This window comes from Triticum aestivum, chromosome 6A, assembly GCF_018294505.1.
Source record: "Triticum aestivum cultivar Chinese Spring chromosome 6A, IWGSC CS RefSeq v2.1, whole genome shotgun sequence".
NCBI lineage: Eukaryota > Viridiplantae > Streptophyta > Magnoliopsida > Poales > Poaceae > Triticum > Triticum aestivum.
Genome location: NC_057809.1, coordinates 324419352 through 324437367, shown reverse-complemented (window position 1 = coordinate 324437367; position 18016 = coordinate 324419352).

Below are 18016 nucleotides of genomic sequence, written 5' to 3'. Positions count from 1 at the left end.
GCTGCGCCCGTGCCTGTGCACCTCCTCATCATGCGCCCGCTGTGTCTGCGGAATCGCCGACACCGGGATCCATTGCGGCTCCAGGTGCCAGTGGTGCGGTAGTGTGACACCGGGGTAGGGCAACGTCTGCCTGTACTCCCAGTGCCACCGCGCTTGGTGCACCGGGATGTGAAGACACCGGCAGCCTGGGTGGACACGCACCGGCGGCGGGGGAGCAAGGGGAGGAGTAGCACAGGAGGATGAGGCGCCGGGGGTGCACTTGCCCTTGCGCCGCTACTGCCGAAGAGGCACATTGCTTGCTAGGGTTTGGTCGTGTCGCCGGCGAGGAAGCACAAGCGGGTGGTGGGGGGCCAGATGTGGACGGAAGTGGATGAGGCCGCCCCCCCACCACACGCGTTGGTTAAAAAAGGATGCTACCACTGGCTGACTAGTGGACTCGCTGTCGGTGGTCGTCATAAATTAGACGACGCGCGGTAGTTGGGTGGCCGCTAAGTGGGATCGCGACAGACACCAAGGAGATGCGCGGCGCATCCGCTTCAAGTTCGTGCCGACGTATTTCAGGCGCAATTTTGGGCCAGAAATGGGTCGACGCGGACACCAGGCGGACGCGATTTGAGTTTGGGTCGGCGTTTTCGGCCTCCACTTTTGTCCGCGCCGACCCAAACGGATGTAGGCGGACAAAATGGGTCGCCCCATTGGAGTTGCTCTAAGTGCAGGATTGAGGAGCTTCTAAACGAATTTTGAAACTAGGCACATTTGAATACTTTGTCCATAACATAAGTCCATGATTATTCTATCTAAAGCTTCCTATGTGTAGTTTAATTATTCAAAGAAAAAAAGTTTGTCTCATCCTATTCATCCAAACGAGTGTCATTGTGTCAATCTAGCACTTAGCACGCTTGAAGTTGTGTCCATTGTGCTGTTAAGTACAGACAACGTTATCAATTTTGTAGCTATCAACAATTTGGTGACAATTCTTCCTGTGAAAGTAATTCCTTAGCATTTAAGTTTAAGAAAAAGAAGAGTGAGGGGACAGAGAAGACCTCAAAGCAATATAATACTCCCTTCGTTGCTAAATATAAGTCTTTTTTAGAGACTTCAATAAAAGACTATATACGAAGCAAAATGAATGAATTTACACTAAAATATGTCTATACATACACATATATATATATTTGTATGTAGTCTATGGTGAAATCTTTAAAAAGACTTATATTTAGGAACGAGAGTACTTGTAAAATGCATGAAGTTCCAGGGATTAAGCATTATTAAAAAATTAAGATAACCATTAGGTGGTTTACCTCTAGAAACTATAGTGGCATGGCATCTTTTTTCCTCCAACAAATATTTGTAAACTTAAGTCAATTCTTCGGGCATATATATGTATGCCTCTTTGCGTAAATGAAAATCTTCTTATGGCCCTCAACATTAACTAGAACCCGCTCAGAATCATTGGACTTGACAACCAACTAATTCAGGCGATTGGCGTATTCAGACATTTTGAGTACATACTCGCTAACGAAGCTATTCTCTTCCATATTAAAGCTAAAGTGTAAGTGCATCTAGTGCCCCTTAGTTATTTTGGTGTATTGAAGACTTATAGGTTAAGGGACTAATGTGATTGTGAGTGTACACAGGTCTATAAGTCTATGAGGAGTTTGATATTTACAGGAAAAGTCGACCCCTAAAAATAAACATCTTTGACTGAAGATTTTGGTATTTCTGAAGACTTTCATGAAGACTTTGAAAGTGAAGAAATTGGTGTGTCCATGAAGACTTGATATTCATGCGAGGAATATGAAGCTTGAAGACTTTCGTTTTCATAGTTTTGTTTTTTCTCTTTATTGAGTCACAGGAAACACCATACTGTTAAAGGGGGTCGAGGAAATACTAAGAAAAAATTTCCATGTGATGCTCAACTCAAAATCCTACACCTACCAATCCCTTCGAGTGAAGCCATTGGAAATCTCTTACAGATCAGTCAATTTCTTCAGTGACAGAGACGAAGTTCTTCTGGTCTCTGAGGAATTTGTCCTGACTGAGGAGTTAGGAATTCGCCAGTGCGGATTGCCTACACAGTGAGGAACATGATAGCCCTGAGGATTCTACTACTCAAAATTCCGGCCGTTGCTGTGCTATGCGCCAGCTGTCCCAAAATATCTATCCACCTAACGGTCATATCTTTGAAGGGCATTTATGCCTTATCATGTCGGGCTGCTCCCTAGGCTATAAATAGCCGCCCCTACAACCACTAGCTGGTTGGCTGCTCCGAGAGAAACTAACACTTGTCATTTGAGAGCAACCCATCCTCCGAGGACTTTGAGCGAAAATCATCAAGTGAGGAAAAACCAAAAACCCAAAACCCAAACACCTACAAACCCCAAGTGATTGAGCATCACTGAAGAGATTGATCCTGAGTGGATCCGACGCTTGTTACCTTTGAAGATTGTGATTCTTCCAGACGGTTAGGCGTCATGGTCTAGAGCATCTAAGAGGAATTGTGGATCACCGAGTGACCAAGTTTGTGAAGGTTTGGAAGTCGCCTGAAGACTGACCACGAGTGATTGGACAAGGTCTGTGTGACCTTAGTTCAAGTAGAATACGGTGAGGACTGGGTGTCTTGGACTAAGTGTCCTTGACTGGGTGTCCGGGACTGTGTGTCCTCGAGTTTAAATACTCAACCGCTCCAACCAGACGTACAACTGAGACAGCAGTTGGAACTGGTCTACCAAATCATTGTCTTCACCGAGCTTACTGGTTCTATTTCCTCAACTCTTTCATTTCCTCATAACTATGTTGTGTGTTTGTTCATATCTGTGTTTATAGACTTTGACTGAAGTCTTTCTCAATTTCCTCAGTTCAATTTCTTCAGTTTGTTTGTCTTCATCCTGTGTTATCCTGTGATTACGCTTCCTGTACTCTGTGCCTGTCTTCATTTCATCATGATGACTATGCTTGTATTCTGTTATGTTTACCTTTGAGTACTTATTCCGCTACTAGTAGTTCTTCTCTAAGGAATTTCCTCACCGGCAAATTCCTTAGTGAAGAATTTCATAAAAATCGCCTATTCACCCCCCCTCTAGTCGATATAACGCACTTTCAATTGGTATCAAAGCAAGGTACTCCCTTGTTCTGTGTGATTTTGGTTTAACCGCCTAGAGTTTTAGTTATGTCGACTGCAGGTATGATCAAGGTCTCTGCTGGGTGTCCTACCTTCGATGGGACGGACTACCCCTACTGGAAGAATAAGATGCGAATGCATCTTGAAGTAATTGATAACGATCTCTGGTATGTTGTGGAAAATGGTGTTCCCTCAGTCACACCTTCTCTGAATGCTGCCGATGTGAAGAGATTCAAGCAACTCGACTCCCAAGCAAAGAATATCATATGTGGCCATCTGAGCAAAGGACAGTATGGCAGAGTGAGTGCTTTAGAAACTGCGAAGCTTATCTTGGACAGGTTGTCCAAAGTGAATGAAGGAGTCTCAACTCAGCGTGACTCTCGAGTTGATGTTCTTCGCAATCTCTTCAACCGCTTCAAAAGACTTGACAATGAAAATGTTCAACAAACCTTCGATCGTCTCACTGACATCTCAAATGAGCTTCAAGCACTTGGTGCCACTGACATCACTGACCATGAGGTGGTGAAGAAATTGCTGAGATCGCTTGATTCCTCATTTGACACTCTGGCATTGATGATACAAGAACGTGCTGATTACAAGTCACTTGATCCCGCTGATATTCTCGAGAGGCTAAATACTCATGAGTTCCAACTTGCTGAAAAGAGAGATCTCTATGGTTCAAGCTATGGCAGAACCCGTGCACTGAAGGCCAAGGCAGTATCTAAGTCCGAAGATGAAGACTCTGGTAGCAGCCTTGGTGATCCTGAAGAACTGAGCCATGATCTTGCTCTGCTCGTGAAGAAGTTCCAAAAGTTCTCAAGACGTGGTCGCCTTGGAAGATCCTCAAGGAGCAATGATTCCTCATCCAGTGACTACAAGAAGAGGCTCTGTCACAAATGCAAGAAACCTGGACATTTCATTCAAGATTGTCCTCAGTGGGAAAAGGAATCAAAGAAGAAGAAATACAAGGATTACAGTTCTGATGATACGAAGAAAAAGAAGAAATCCGCAAAATCCTCATCATCAAAATCTTCCAAGCCTTCATATCACAAGAATAGCATCTCCAAGAAGGCCAGGGCATTCATTGGCAAGGAAATGGACTCTGAGGCTAAATCTGAAGAAAATGAGGAAGATGAGTCATCTGAAGAGTCCGAATCCGGAGTGGCGAGCCTTGCTCTCGCTACTACATTCGTCAGCAAGTCTATCTTCAACACTGAAGAAAATGACCTCACCAACAAGGCTGATGAAGGCGATGATGACTACGCTCCCACCTATTGCTTCATGGCAAAGGGTGCCAAGGTACTCAAATATACCTCCTCTGAATCAAGTGAGAATGAATCTGATGAAAATCTTAAGCCCAGCTATTCTAAACTTGCTAAGATTGCTATAAAACAACAAAGGGCTTTAGAAAAGGTTCAAAACATGCTAAATAAAAGTGATGATATGTTGGGTGAAGAAATGGATCGCACTGAAACTTTGACTGGAAGTCTTCAAAGACTTCAGTCCAAGCTTGACAAACTTCAAAGTCATCATAACACTCTCTTATCGGATCATGAGAAGCTTTCTCATGAATTTCTTCAAAGAAAGCAAGACCTTGAGAAGCTAAGAGTGAGTTATGAAGATCTTCAGAAGGAGCGCGATTCATTACTTGCTCAACAAATCAACGCTTCTCAGGAAGAATTTGTTCCACCATGCTTGAAGTGCATTGAACGTGAATCTACTAATTTTCACCTGAATGTTCAAATGCTGCTAATGTTTCAAATTCTTCACATACCTCTGCTATCACTAATTCCTCATCTGAGGACATTGCTAGTATCACTGACAATGCAGGGCTAAAGGAATTGTACACGACAGGCATGTACAAAAGCCTCAAAGGGCATCAGGCTTTTTGTGATGTGCTTAAAAAGCAGATCCTCAACAAGAACCCTAGGAAAGAGGGTATCGCCTTTGAAAGGAAACTCAATGCTGATGCTACATATTGGAAGCCTGAGCAGTACCCCAAAACTACATGGGTTGCTGCAAAGGGACCTCCAGTTGATCCATCTAACTTATCTGGATTTGCATGTGAATCTCCTCATTCTGATGATGAGTCAATTGACTCCAACTATAAGCTATTCAAAAATCAGAATGGTGAAGTATTTGCTAGATATGTTGGCACTAACTGCAGGAACGGCTCCCCTATGCAGAAAATACGGGTTCCCAAAAGATGTCTTGAAAATCTTCAGGTGAATGTCATTATGACACCACCTGTGAAGAATAGGAACCCCAGATCAAATTCTTCATATGGACCAAATTCCTCATATGGAGCAGAGTCCTCATATGAACATCATCGTGCTAACCCGTCTATTTCGCAGGGAAGATCTAAGGATTATGGATATGTGCATTATTCTTCAAATCATTATGTCCATAAGTCCTCGAAGAATTTCTCTGCATACTCTTATGCATACTCTAACCCCTCTTATGTGAGAGGAAATGGACTGGCTTCTATGCCATCCTTTTCGTATGGAGCTCGCAGAATGATGAACTCTTTGCCACCCCTTCAGATGTGGGTGGTGAAGAAAAAGAACTAATCTCTTCTGCAGGGTCAGGTCTCCAGATGCACATAATCGTCTGAATAATTTGCTAGAGACCTGAGCATGCCTGAAAGGACGCAGGCTAACCATGAAGAAATGAACTTTCATTTCTCATGTCCTCATATTGCGTTATTAGCTCTTTTACTTGATGAAATTGATCTGATGAATTGATGTCATATTCTTCACTGATGAAGTATATGAGTTTTTAAGCTGCACTAATTCATCTGCAGGATGATCAACCCAAAGCCACTGAGTGGGTCCTCGATAGTGGATGTACAAACCACATGACTGGTGACAAGAATCTATTGATGGATGCTCCATTATCTCCGTCGCATCTGAAGCATATCATCTTTGCTGACAAAGGCAAAAATCAGGTATTGGGTCTAGGTAAGGTTGCGATTACAAAGGATCGACACATGGAAAAAGTCATGCTTGTTGAGTCCTTAGGATACAACCTTATGTCTGTCTCAATGCTTTGTGATCTTGATATGGTTGTTGTCTTTGGAAAGTACCATTGTGTTGTGGTTATGGAAGCTGACAATTCCAAAGTCTTCGAAGGCTTTAGGAGAGGAGACCTGTATATTGTTGATTTCTCTACAGGACCACAACCAGCCGTGTGCTTACTTGCAAAAGCTTCAGAAGGCTGGCTCTGGCATCGACGACTTGGTCATGCAGGCATGAGGAATTTGCACACACTTGCGAAGAAGAAGCATGTCATTGGCATCGAGAATGTCAAATTCCTCAAGGATCACCTATGCGGAGCCTGTGAAGCGGGGAAGATGACCAAGGCCGAGCATCCAGCGAAGACTATCATGACCACCACTCGTCCATTTGAATTGCTTCACATGGATCTCTTTGGTCCTAATTATTATTCTGCTATTTCAAATGAAGCATCTCAATATGGCTTTGTTATTGTTGATGATTATTCTCGCTACACATGGGTACACCTTGTTACTTACAAACATGAAGTGCAGGAAGTCTTCAAACGATTTTCCTCGAGGGCTTCAACCAACTTTGGTGTGAAGATCAAGCACATCAAAAGTGACAATGGCACTGAGTTCAAGAATTCTGGTCTTGATGACTATCTTGATGAACTTGGTATTACTCATGAGTTATCTGCTCCTTACACTCCTCAGCAGAATGGCGTCGTGGAGCGCAAGAACAAGACTCTTGCTGAGATGGCTCGCACTATGCTTGATGAATACAAAATGCCTCGTCGTTTCTGGACTGAGGCAATTGATACTGCATGCCACATCATCAACAGAGTATATCTTCACAAATTCTTCAAAAAGACTGCCTATGAACTCCTCACTGATAAGAAACCCAATGCAAGTTATTTCAAAGTCTTCGGTGCTAAATGTTGGATTAGAGATCCTCATCACAACTCAAAATTTGCACCGAAAGCACATGAAGGTTTTATGCTTGGTTACGGAAAAGACTCGCACATCTATAGAGTCTTCAACAACGTTCTTCACAAAGTTGTTGAAACTTTAGATGTGCGGTTCGATGAAACTAACGGCTCGCAAAGAGAGCACCTACCTACTGTGATAGATGAACCAACACCTGAGGAAACTATCAAGTTCAAGGCTACTGAGGATGTCATTCCTACTGAAGAATCTGCTGAAGAATTCATTCCAGATCATGAAGAACGTCGAGCTAATGCACCTGAAGAAAATGCTGAAGAAAATGGTGCTGAAGAAAACGCTGATCAAATTCTTCAACGACAACCAGCTCATCCTCGCATTGCAAAAGAAGTGCAAGTTGAAAAGATCATCAATGACATCAAAGCGCCAGGTCCTCTCACACGCTCAAAAGCTTCACATTTGTCTAACTTTTGTGGGCAGTATGCTTTTGTCTCTATTACAGAGCCCACTAAGGTAGATGAAGCATTTCTGGAGCCTGATGGATTCAGGCCATGCAAGAGGAATTACATCAGTTCGAGCTTAACAATGTCTGGAACTGGTCAAACGTCCAGATCCTCGCAAGCACAATATCATTGGCACAAAGTGGATCTACCACAACAAGCAAGATGAAAATGGCCTTGTGGTGAGCAATAAGGCACGGCTTGTAGCTCAAGGCTACACACAGGTTGAAGGAATTGATTTTGATGAAACTTTTGCACCTGTGCTAGACTTGAGGCTATTCGCATATTACTTGCTTATGCTAACCATCATGATATCACTTTATATCAAATGGATGTGAAAAGTGCATTCCTCAATGGTAAGCTTGAGGAAGAAGTATATGTTGCTCAACCCCCAGGTTTTGAAGATCCAAAGAATCCTGACAAAGTCTTCAGACTCAACAAGGCCCTCTATGGCCTCAAGCAGGCCCCACGGGCTTGGTATGATACCTTGAAGGAACTACTCATGAAGAAAGGCTTCAAACCCGGTTCACTCGACCCTACTCTTTTCACTAAATCTTATGATGGTGAACTATTTGTGTGCCAAATATATGTTGATGATATTATCTTTGGCTGTACTGACCAACATTATAGTGATGAATTTTCCTATATAATGAGTGAAGAATATCAAATGTCTAGTATGGGAGAGTTGAAATTCTTCTTAGGTCTTCAAATTCGTCAACAACACAATGGCATATTCATATCTCAGGAGAAATACCTCAAGGATGTACAGAGGAAATTCGGCATCCAAGATTGCAAAGGCGTCAAAATTCCTATGCCCACAAATGGCCATCTGTGCACCGATGAAAATGCTATTGACTTCGATCATAAGGTATACTGCTCCATGATAGGTTCCTTATTATACTTATGTGCATCTAGGCCAGATATAATGCTTAGTGTTTGCATGTGTGCCCGATTTCAAGCTGCACTGAAGGAATCACACCATAAGGCTGTGAAGCATATTCTTCGATATCTAGCTCACACACCAACACTTGGATTATGGTACCCCAAGGGCACGGCTTTTGATCTTGTTGGATATTCTGACTCTGACTAGGCTGGTGATCGTGTGGATCGCAAGTCAACATCTGGTACATGTCATTTCCTCGGACGATCTTTGGTCTGTTGGTCCTCGAAGAAACAGAACTGCGTATCACTATCTACTGCTGAAGCTGAGTACATTGCCGCTGGTTCTTGTTGTGCCCAATTGCTATGGATGAAGCAAACTCTCAAGGACTACGGCGTCAACATGAAGAATGTGCCTCTCTTCTGTGACAATGAGAGTGCCATCAAGATTTCTCACAACCTAGTTCAGCACTCGAAGACAAAGCACATTCAGATTCGTCATCATTTTCTTCGTGATCATGTGTTGAAGGGCGACATTTCTATTGAGCATGTGAAGACTGAAGAACAGCTAGCCGATATCTTCACAAAGCCCTTAGATGAGAAGAGATTTAGCAAGTTGCGGTGTGAGCTAAATATCCTAGAATCTTCGAATGTTTTGTGAAAAGGACACTCATCCTAACACTTATGCAAAATTGATGACTTAGATGTGCATCACATGAAGAAACGTTTTTCTTCAATCAATGAAGAATAACACTCTTAGTGTGAAGAAATTAACAAAGAATTTGATTCTCAGAACCCTACGATAATTGTACGCAGTGTCTGAAATCATCATTCTTATACGGTGGGTCACGCCACCACCAAAAGTTGAAATTCCTCAAATTATTCATATTCTTCAACTTTGCATAGTCTTCACTGGTTCCGTCTTTTTTCTTCATTGGCTATATATATATGAGTTTATGTCCTCTACAACATTCACTTATTGCTATTTCTTCAAGTTGGTTTTCTGCTAAGTGAATGTGATCGGACCCTTCCCCTCTATGCTATACTCAACCCAATCTGTTCACAAATTCTTCATGTGCGTTCTATTTGAAACTCGTTCAAAATCTTCTATGTGTCCTTGTCAGCTGAAGAAATTGCGAACGGAACTTTAAAACCTCTTATCGAAATTTTCGGTGTTGCCGCTCAAACCGTTCCACATCCCACGATACACTTATCCACTCACCCACGATCTAACACGATCTCCACCTCTCACTACGTGGGTGACACATGTCATGAGAATGAGAAGGGTTAGGGGCACGTTCGTCCAATTTCTTCGGGCGAGCAGTTTTCACCGTGGCTATAAATACCCCTCCTTCACTTCTTTTACTCCGCTCGACCTCTCTCTCCAGCTTGAGCTTCTCAAACCCTAGCGCCGTCGCTACTTCATCGCCGCCGGTGAGGAAGATCTTCACTGCCTCAACCTCGTCGCCGACGTACTCGCGCCGACCATGGACATCTTCACTCTGCCGCCGCCGTAGCCGTCTTCCTCCGCCGAGTTAGGGCGTGGAAGATCTGCATAGACGAACTTCACATCTCCTCACTCTAGTTCGTCGTGTTCTTCGTCCAGGGTAATTAAAAGTTACTTTTACTGCCCTCGTTGATTCGAATGATTATCTACAAAATCTTCAAAAGTGTTTTTCTTCATATCTTCACACACTGAACACCTCACAAGTCATCCGTTCTTGATTCGTTTCTCTAAGCATCATTTTTCTTCAAGATTCCTCAATTGTGTGGATCTTCGATCTATACAACTCTGGAACCTAAGACAATGAACGCTTAGTGAAAATCTTCAAGACTCATCTGGTCAAATTCCTCAAACCTGTTCATTTTGAAAAACCTTCTGAGAACGCATATGACCTCTCCAAATTCCTCGTAACTATAATCTATTCACAGGTACACAAGTCAGCTGCTGAATCACTAGGTTCTCATCAACTTAACTCATTTGCAGCGTTCCTCGAAGAAAAGTTGCATACTTCTTCAGAGAATTCGATTGTTCAAATTCCTCAACTGAAGAAAATGGCTGATGGTAAATGGCCACAGAAGGGAGGAAAGAGGCCTGAGGTAAATACAACGTTTGAAATCCCTGATGACATATATGCTGGGTACTGCACACCTACAGAGGAAACCAAGAATGAGCGCAAAGTGCGCATTCAGAAGATAGAGAGGAGATGGGCAAGAGAATGGAGGGAGTACAGATATGTCACTCCTAAGTACATGAAGAAATTCACACTCAATCCTCCATGCCCAAGAGCTCCATTGGCACCTGGCCAAATAGCAGATCCCACCAGCCTCAAGCGCGGTGAGGACTATCCTGATGAATGGGCCAAGCGCCAAACCAAGTTGGCTAAGCAAGCCAAAGAAGCAGTGAGGAAATTCAATGAAGTCTCTGCTGCTGCTGCTGCCTCTGCTGAGGTCCTTGCTGTCAAGCCAAAGAAGGCTATGTCAAAGAAGCCTGCACGCAAGCCAAGTGCTTCCTCGGCAATGCCCTCACGGCTAGAATCATCAAAGCCCTCATGGCCAATTCCTCATGCTGCTCCTTTTCCTCCAAAGTCCTCAGCTCCTCTGCCAAAGCCTTCTGCTGTTCCGACCAAATCCTCAGCACCTGGGCATCTCGCTTCGTGCTAAAGGACTGCCGGCATCTCCATTGCCTCAGGTGTCTCAGCTAGTTCCTCAGTTGCACCAAGTTCCTCAGCTGGCCCCTCACTGCTGAAGACAAAGGCCACTGCTGAACGAGGTCCACGCCCAAGTCCTTAAAAGAAGCAAGTCGCTTTCCAAGTGTCGTCTGATGAAGACGAAGCTAATGATGATGACCTTGCAGAAATCATCAGATACAGGCAAGTCAGGCAGATCAAGAAAGCGTAGTACAAGAAAGAGTGATATCTGAAGAAAAACATTGTCTCTATGACAACTGAAGAACTTGTCACTACTCAGACTGAGATTAAGAAACTCAATGATGACTTTGAAGCATATCGCGCTGATTGGCTTGGAGCCAAGGTTCATTTTGTGAAACTTGCGGATAACTTCACTTCCAATGTTGCAGCCCCAACGCAACAGGAAATTCCTCAAGCTGAAGCATCTGCTCAGCCTACTGAAGAAAATGCCAGCACCGCTGATGATAATCAGGCTGCTGAAGATAATGTGAGTTCCAGGGCTAATGACTGCATTCCAGTCGCTGAAGAAATTGCCAGGGCACCCACTAGTGGTGTGCCTGAAGAAACTGAAGAACTCAGGGCAACTGCATCAATTGTACCTGAAGAAAATCAACCAGATTCCTCAGCTGCTCATGCACCAACTTCAACTTCAATCCTTCCATCTACATCGGATGTGAAGAAGACCAAGGCTGCAGAGCATGCTGCAGTGAAGAAAAGGAAAGCATCAGCTGCTTTAGATTCTTAAGCTCCGAAGAAAATGAAGCCTATGACAAGCTCATTTGCAAAACCGATTGATGCTGTTCCAATGTCAACCAGGCCATCAAAGCACCTTGTTCCTTTTGTTGAAGAATATGTGATCCCTAGTGGATCTGATGAAGAAACTCCTTTTGCTGCTTTGTCTTAACCATTGGATGAAGAAATTGAAGTGGATACGATCCCTTCAACACCTATCATCTCCTCGCCTGTGCCTCAGTTCACAGCTGAAGAGGCTGGCGTTGAAGAAATGGAAGATGATGATGTGGACATTGGCTGCTCCACACCCATAATCAGTGATGAATTCTGGGAAAGTCAGCATCCAAACTCTCCAATGTTCACCCCTCTATAGCAAATTCCTCAGTCCCCCACACAAACTGTTCACATGGGCTCTAAAGAAACTCATCCCACTGCATCTGTCCATGAGGAAATTCCAGCCACTAGCGCTGATGAAACTGCCGCTGCTGAACAACAAACTACGCTGACTACCACTGAGGAGGAACTAGAAATTCCTCAGCCCGAAGAACCTGCGATTGAGATTCCTGAGGTCGTGATGCAACTCACAGACACTCCTCTGCCGAAGCCAAATGATCCATTCTCACGCAAGCAAAAGTTCAAGGCTGATGATTTCTTTGGCGAGCACATATTCTTCGAAGATTACAACCCATATGACTCTGCTCGCATTAGGAAGAGGCGTTTCTGGACTGCCAGTCAAGACAATTTCTATTCCTCAGTGCTGTTCAACAAGGAGAAGATTTTCTACCATGAGCATATTCCTCACACGGATATGGAATCTCTGCCGTGCTTCGCACCAGTCCTTAGTGTTCTTCACGATGCTGGACTGCTCAAATTTTGCTCTGACATCTACGATTGGAATGAAGAACTGTTTCTTCAATTCTATGCAACACTGCACATCACCGGAGATGCTGAAGATGTGAATTCATGGGTGCCGGACTGGATGTCTAAAAACAATCACTACACTGCACCAGCCTCTGAATTGCTTCGTGCTCTACCACTCAGTCCTCCCCTTGAAGAAGCTCGTTGCATCTACAGTGAACCTGGGCTCACACATCATTATATGCAGGTGCTGATGCAACCTTTGAAGCCAGGTCAAGCACCAAGAACCAAATTCCTCATGAAGAAATTGTTGTACGTGCCCAGAACTGTCTATCGTATTCTTACGAGGACAATCAGTCCTATCAAAGGCCACGACTCATCTGATGAGGAAATTGTTGGCATCATGAAGAATCTGGTATTCAACATCGTTCATGGCATTCCTGTCAATTATCACGATTTCTTCATTAGGATTATGGCCAATATTGAACTGTCTCCGTTTGAGCTGAAGCCTTATGCACCTTGGATTATGAGATTCCTCAGGACAAGGTCTTCACTCAACTACAAAGCTGATTTCTAGAACCACCTCAACTACTTGCCCCCAATTGAAGTCCTCAAGCAGACATATTCCTCAGTTGATGGAAAGGGCAAGGCACCGGCTATAATTTATGAAGGCATTCGTCCATTGGATGGTCAGTTTCGCAAAGCTGCATCTTATTCCATCTACAGTGATGACTGACCATGAACTTCTGCTTAGTCTTCACCAAAAGGTGGATCGAAATCACAAATGGGTTAAGCGTCAGTTTGGTTCACTTCTTCACAACATGACTGCCACACAGAATGCAGTGAAGAAAAACCACTACTACCTCCATCAAGTCTTCGGTCGCACCTGGGCATTCCTGTCACATCTATATGGTGAAGAAGATCTGAAGAACATGGGTCTCAAAGAAGATTTTGACTGGTCTGCACCTCCACAGAAGAAATTCAAGAAGGTCCAAGTTCCTTCTCTAGTGGCCAGCTCATTTTCTTCATCACGCGACACTGATGAACATGAAGATTTGGATGACACGCGGCAGGCCCTACATCAACAAATGACCCCAACAACGCTGGCGCTCCTTCATCAACATGATTATCTTCAGGGGCGTTAGTCCTCATTTTCGATCCTTTGGTCATTTGATGACAAAGGGGGGGAAATATGAGTTAGTCTTCAAGCGGGTCTACTATATGGGCGTTTGTTTTGCTAAAGTTACAACTCTCGTTCTTCTGAAACTTTATTGGATCGAGTTGTAATGTTAAACCCGATGGTGCTCTAATACTTTTGATGCACTATTCTGCATGCTTATTCCTCATTAAATATTATTGCACGCATGCTGAATTTCATCAGGCACCATATTTCATCATGCATTTCAAATTCTTCATATTATATGTTAAATGCGTGTATGAATTACAAGATATAGGGGGGAGATCTCCATGATTCAACTCTTCAAGTGTGCATTGCTTCAAAAGCAAATTCCTCACTATGCACATCTTCAGGGGGAGTTCTTCTATATCTTGCAATCAAATTCCTCAATATCAGTAGTTACACTTCATATGTTTATCCCCGTTGAAAACTTAACCTATATTGTCATCAATCACCAAAAAGGGGGAGATTGTAAGTGCATCTAGTGCCCCTTAGTGATTTTGGTGTATTGAAGACTTATAGGTTAAGGGACTAATGCGTTTGTGAGTGTACATAGGTCTATAAGTCTATGAGGAGTTTGATATTTACAGGAAAAGTCGACCCTTAAAAATAAACATCTTCGACTGAAGATTTTGGTATTTCTGAAGACTTTTATGAAGACTTTGAAAGTGAAGAAATTGGTGTGTCCGTGAAGACTTGATATTCATGCGGGGAATATGAAGCTTGAAGACTTTTGTTTTCATAGTTTTGTTTTTTCTCTTTCTTGAGTCATAGGAAACACCGTACTGTTAAAGGGGGTCGAGGTAATACTAAGGAAAAATTTCCATGTGATGCTCAACTCAAAATCCTACACCTACCAATCCCTTCGAGTGAAGCCATTGGAAATCTCTTACAGATCAGTCAATTACTTTAGTGACAGAGACGAAGTTCTTCTGGTCTCTGAGGAATTTGTCTTGACTAAGGAGTTAGGAATTCGCCAGTGTGGATTGCCTACATAGTGAGGAACATGATAGCCCTGAGGATTCTACTACTCAAAATTCCGACCGTTGCTGTGCTATGCGCCAGCTGTCCCAAAATATCTATCCACCTAACGGTCATATCATTGAAGGGCATTTATGTCTTATCATGTCGGGCTGCTCCCTAGGCTATAAATAGCCGCCCCCTACAACCACTAGCTGGTTGGCTGCTCCGAGAGAAACTGGCACTTGTCATTTGAGAGCAACCCATCCTTCGAGGACTTTGAGCGAAAATCATCAAGTGAGGAAAAACCAAAAACCCAAAACCCAAAAACCAAACACCTACAAACCCCAAGTGATTGAGCATCACTGAAGAGATTGATCCTGAGTGGATCCGACGCTTGTTACCTTTGAAGACTGTGCTTCTTCTAGACGGTTAGGCGTCATGGTCTAGAGCATCCAAGAGGAATTGTGGATCGCTGAGTGACCAAGTTTGTGAAGGTTTGGAAGTCGCTTGAAGACTTACCACGAGTGATTGGACGAGGTTTGTGTGACCTTAGTTCAAGTAGAATACGGTGAGGACTGGGTGTCTTGGACTAAGTGTCCTTGAGTGGGTGTCCGGGACTGTGTGTCCTTGAGTTTAAATACTCAGCTGCTCCAACCAGACGTACAACTGAGACAGCAGTTGGAACTGGTCTACCAAATCATTGTCTTCACCGAGCATACTGGTTCTATTTCCTCAACTCTTTCATTCCCTCATAACTGTGCTGTGTGTTTGTTCATATCTGTGTTTGAAGACTTTGACTGAAGACTTTCTCAATTTCCCCAGTTCAATTTCTTCAGTCTGTTTGTCTTCATCCTGTGTTATCCTGTGATTACGCTTCCTGTACTCTGTGCCTGTCTTCATTTCATCATGATGACTGTGCTTGTATTCTGTTATGTTTACCTTTGAGTACTTATTCCGCTGCTAGTAGTTCTTCGCTAAGGAATTTCCTCACCGGCAAATTCCTCAATGAAGAATTTCATAAAAATTGCCTATTCACCCCCCTCTAGTCGATATAACGCACTTTCATAAAGAACTTGTCTGATGCATCATACCTCTCCACAAGGGTGAAGTGTGAAACACCATTTGCAGTTCCTGAATCATCTCATATGCCCCGTGCCGCTTAAAACTTTTTTTGGAGCCTTTTCTCTAAGCTGTACCGCAAGGCGCACTAAACTATCGAATAGTCACCGGCCCATGTCTGCCAGACGTTCACAACATCTACGGATGTCTCGGGAGGGGGTGGCGCACCAAGTAGTGCATGAAGAATATAAGCCTTATGTGTAGCAGTGAGGATAATCCTGAGATTACGGGGTCAGCCTGCTAAGTTGCTTCCATCATCTTCCAGTGTTTCTTTATCTAGGAACGCATTAAAATTGAGCAGAGCTACAACACGAGCCATTGTCCACAACATATTTGCAAACACATTTAAAATATGTTCATGATAATATCATTAGTTCAATTTAATCAAATTACTAATGAACTCCCACTAAAATCAATATCCCTCAAATTGTTTAGTGATACATGATCCAAATTCACTAAACCAAGTTCGACCATCACATGAGATGAAGTATTTTCAATGTTGAACATCAACTTGTTGATCGTATCATCCATATTACTCATGTTTAAAACTTTCGGTTCTGTGTGTTCCGGGTCCATGTCAGCACATACTAGGCTCGTCAAGTTAACCAAAGTATTTGTGCATCTGTAAAACTGCCTTATACCCGTTGTATGTGCACGTAGAATTTATCACACCCGATCATCACGAGGTGCTTCAAGACGACGAATTTTCACAATGATGCATAATATGTAAGAAAACTTTTATATTGATAGTAAGTGTGAGGAATCATCTTACAATGCTACCATTGAGATCTAAGCAAAACAAGACACATAAAAGGACAAACATCACATGCAAGTAATATATGACAAGATATGACCTTTTTCTTCTTGTGCCTTTGATCACCATCTCCAAAGCACTAACATCATCTCCATCACCACTAGCATGGCACCTAGGTCCTCGGTGTCGTCATATAGTTTTATCCATCAACTATTGCATCTACAATTGTTGTTAACTCACAACGATAAAGTAAAGCAATTACGTGGCGTCTAAACATTGACACACAGGTCATACAGAAATATTAAGAAAACCATATGGCTCCTACTGGTTATCGTACTCATCAACATGCAAGTCGTGAAAGATTACAAAACATGATCATCTCATAGATCGTATATATCACATCATATCTTGGTCATACCACATCACATGCCCTGCAAAACCAAGTTAGACGTCCTCTACTTTGTTCTTGCAAATTTTAGGTGGCTTCTAAGTGAAACGTATAAGAATCATTCTTAATTACACAAAGCCACAACGGTGATATACAAGTTGCCTTTTACCTTTTTCAAGACCACCATTGTCAAATCAGATTTTAACTATAGAGGGAGAGACAAACACCCGCCAACCGCTTTATGCAATACAAGTTACATGTCAGTCGCAGAACCGGTCTCCTGTGCATGGACTGTAACACCCGTGTGTTACTTAAGAATAATTAAAATGCATTGGTTTCCATCTAGAATTATTTTTGCCTAACTATCATTTTTCTAAGAGCTCAAGTATGCTAGTATTTATTAATAGTTTTGGATTGAATCAATATCTTAAGACCTGTGCATACTAATAATTAGTAGATTTTCTTTGTGTAAGATGGTGGAGTATTACATTCATCTGCATGTACCAATGCAAGGCATGCACCACATCCATCGTGCCTACTCAATGCACCGCATGCATGCAACATCCATCTTGTCACCCAGTTGCCTTAATGTATGTACGAGTAGCCTGCTGGCTAGCTTGGTTAGCTGTGTTTCCTTCTCTCGATAGGCCAGCCAGCTCTTGTACTGCACTGTACTACCATCTAGGACAATAGATATTTTTGCATGTGGTGATGGGAAGGCTTGTTGCATGGATACATGTCTTATTCCTTGGGAGATAGAATGTACGTGTCATTTGACTGGTTAGAAATGTATGCATGCATGAGCTAGTAGATGCATCGAACTAGCCATTAGGTGAAGCAAAGGGGCACTAGCTTATCCTTTGGAGCGAGTAGGAGCTACAGCTCAACATGGTGGCGG